Here is a 3,618-nt window from a genome sequence, read left to right on the forward strand (position 1 = left end):
TCTCTCTAAGGTTTAACCTAGAGAGAGAAACGAGTGAGAAAATGAAAGAAAAAACCGGTGTGTTGTTTTTATAGGTTGTGGACCAGACCGGTTCACATGAACCAGTTTGGTTCACCCTGGTTCAGCCTTCCCTGCATTTTGACCATTAGATCTAGGGTTTGATGGAGCTGGATCAATCCAACGCTCCTGATGCGTTTGGATGATCCAGGATCCATTTCCCTTTGGGCCTGGACCTTTTTCTTTGCAGTTTTTTACTTGTTTCTTGCTATTTTGTACATTACTTTTGATAATTGCACCTCTGATGAATTTAAAATCTCTTATAAAAATTCTATAAAAATTCATAGAGTTTTCTTGATGGTTTTGGGATGTTTTTTTGATAGTTTTATACTGGGAAACTTGATAGGAAATGTTGATGCTAATTCTTGTTTCATTTCTTGAAATTCATGTTAAAAACTTGTGAAAATTGGCTTAATTTTGTTTCCAACTCTTGATCTACATTTGTGAGTCATAATATGTGATTTTGTGAGGAATTTACTACAGCTTGATTGTGTTTTTACTGAATATGTGCATGTGATGCTTAGTTGCTTGCCTTGCAAGTTTTAGTTTGTGAATAAATAATGTAAAGTTTGCTTAAATTCACTATTAGAATGCATGGCCTATCACATCCCTTTGATCCTCATTTTTGAGTTCATGTCTTTAAAATGTGTTGAAATGTGAGGATTATAAGTCATGTGAGCTTTGCATTTTGTGGTGTAATTTTGGCTATGCTTTGCATCATTTTTGCTATGTTTTTGTGGTAATTTCTTTGCTTTTGTTATAGTAACTTTTACTTGCTTTATTTTCTTGATATTATCATGTGCTACTAACCCCTTTATTTCATGTTTCATTCATCCATAAGCATCTCATACTCCATTCTTCCTCTTCACTTTGATTTCTTGCACTTTAAAATTCATGCAAAGCTTAGAATGTAAAGACCTAGGAATTTTGTAATTTTACTTCATGCAATTTTAATTTCTTACAAGACCATAGCATGTATCTAGGCCAATGATGTAAAGGACAATGGACTCTAATGATGTACACCGACACAAGCACCGACACATGCACACACACATCACATGGTTACTTTAGATGTATGGCTAGGATATGCATGTTTAGATGTATGCTTAGGTGATTGAATGCTTAGATGAATGCTTAGGTTTTACACTTAGAAAAATCAATTTTCCAAAAACACTTGAACAACATCACTTGAAAACCTTTTCCAAAAAATATAGGGGTCAAAACTCCTTTGCATTTTCTCTTTATTTTCTTAATCAAATTTCAATGAAAATTAATCATACTTGACTTTTTTCCAAAATTACTAATCAAACCCCACTTTTCCTTAAATCTCAATGCTCATGAAGCCTCTCCCTCATTCTTCAAAATTCCAATTTTCAAACTTAAAATCAACCAACAAAATCAAAAACATTTTTGGAAGAGAACTACGGTGGATTTGATCCCTTAAAAGGGTACGTAGGCAAGGAATCAAAATTCCTTCAATTCAAATAAAACAAAAATTCAAACGCTTTCTTCTCCCTCCAATTCTTCACTTAGTAAACTCTTATGTGTAAATATCATTTTCAAATAGCATTTAAAAATAAAACATGCGCCTAGAAAGTAAAGACGGTTCCTATAGGATACTATAGTCGTTATGGGTGCCTAACACCTTCCCGTAGCGAAAACAACTCCCGGACCTCGATTCTCAAGGGTTTTGCTTATTTTTTCCCTTCCCAAGAAAAAATGAGATATCAACGGTTAAAAAGGTTCAAACGTAATCAATGTTTGACACCCGAAAACCAAGATAAAACAGTCTGACAATGTGTTTATAAGTGGGGGCAATCCTCACCTCACAAGCCGGTTTTGTGGGGTTGTGTTAGGCCCAACCACGATTTCTAAGAGCAAGCAACAGTTTACCGCCGTTCACATTTTGAGTGATAATCAAGTGTTGTTGGATACCTTTAAGATCGATCAAACTGGTTTAAAAAGTGATTGATCCGGTTTAAAAAGTGAACGGACGGTTAGCTACCGTTGGAGTATTTTTTTTAGCAATTTAAGAGGTGAGAAGATTAATATTTTTATTTTTCAATTGTCATTTTACATGAGTTTGACTGTGTTTCTTACAACCCATTTTTTAATTCTCATTTTAGGAATTTCACTTCATACCCCCTTTTATACCTATATCCTCAAACGCATGATATTATAGAAATACCCTTAATTTTAACAAATTGAGAACACTTTTTTTAAAAAGTCACGTACCTACCTCTAATTAGATTAAATGATCCGAAAGATATTAAATGTGTTAAAATTTCTGAATGTTTTGAATCTTGAAAGATCCGGTTGGAATATTCATATAAAATATTTTAAAGTAAAATATTTGACATGAACATTTTTATGAGAAATTCATCTGCGAAGGCGAATGTAAAATGTCAGATTTTACAAACAATCAATCAGGTTTTATGTTGAATAAAAGAATTTAAGAAAATAAACTAAAAATTGAAAGAACGTGTAAGAGGAGAAGGATGAAAAAACTCAATCGGGCCATTGTGCCCAAGTTCATCGTCCAACCACCGCCGCGCTCCACTCGAGCCTCTCTAATGGTGTACGACGCAAACACAGCATAGTTAAACACTTTCATTGCACCACCCTGTTGTTTCCTTGTAAAATTAAAAGGGACTTTCTAAAAATATACAAGTTCTCAATTTATTTGTCCAATGATATAATTCTTGCTACCTTTGTCTTGAAATGTCATGATCAATCTAAATAGTAACAGATTAGGTTTTGCTTGACTAGAAATTACTTTGCTTGTTTGCTTGGAATTCGAAATTTACCATTTTAAATTTTTATTTATTTGGTTAAAGATAGCATACTTTTTCAGTTCCTTGCTCTTCAAATCCTGTAAAACGTTTCCCACAAAAGAGAAAAATCTTGTAAAACGTTATCCATATCAAAAAATAGTGAAAAAACTTTTGTTTGTTAATATATATCTCATTTTGTTCAAAAAAAATGTCAAAAAATAGTGGCAATAACAGCGTAACTATACAAATTAGGAGTAATTGAAAAGTTATCATCTTGATGTTTCGTGAGAGAAAATTTCGCTAAAAATAGTACTGCTCTTTTTTACATTGTGTGTCTTTGAGGAAAACTGTAAAAAAAATTATTTAATTTTTGGAAGAAATGTGTGAGAGAGAAATTATTAAATTATATCCTATTTCCTCTGGACATATTTTCTCATTTAGAAAATAAGGTATGTGTGAGAAATTAATTGTCCAGTTTAATTTTGTAATATTGTCTCGAGGATGATCTTAAAGAACTAATGCTCTAATAAAAATCTATTGTTATCCTTCTTTTTTTTGTGGTGAAATCTATTTATCAAACTTTAATTTAAAATAGAAAAATCAATCAATATATATGACATTTATAACTCGTGGAGAGCCACCTGAATTGCTGGACTAATAACAAACCATTATAATGGACTGACAAGTGAAATAAATAACTAGAAAATGTAGCAATTTTGTGGCTATTATTGCGTTTAAGTCATGAGCTTTGTGACTGTGTGACCAATTCAACATATATGACATTTAT

This window comes from Medicago sativa, chromosome 6 (genome assembly GCF_051527215.1).
Source record: "Medicago sativa cultivar Bolivia chromosome 6, Bolivia_mono, whole genome shotgun sequence".
NCBI classification, from domain to species: domain Eukaryota; kingdom Viridiplantae; phylum Streptophyta; class Magnoliopsida; order Fabales; family Fabaceae; genus Medicago; species Medicago sativa.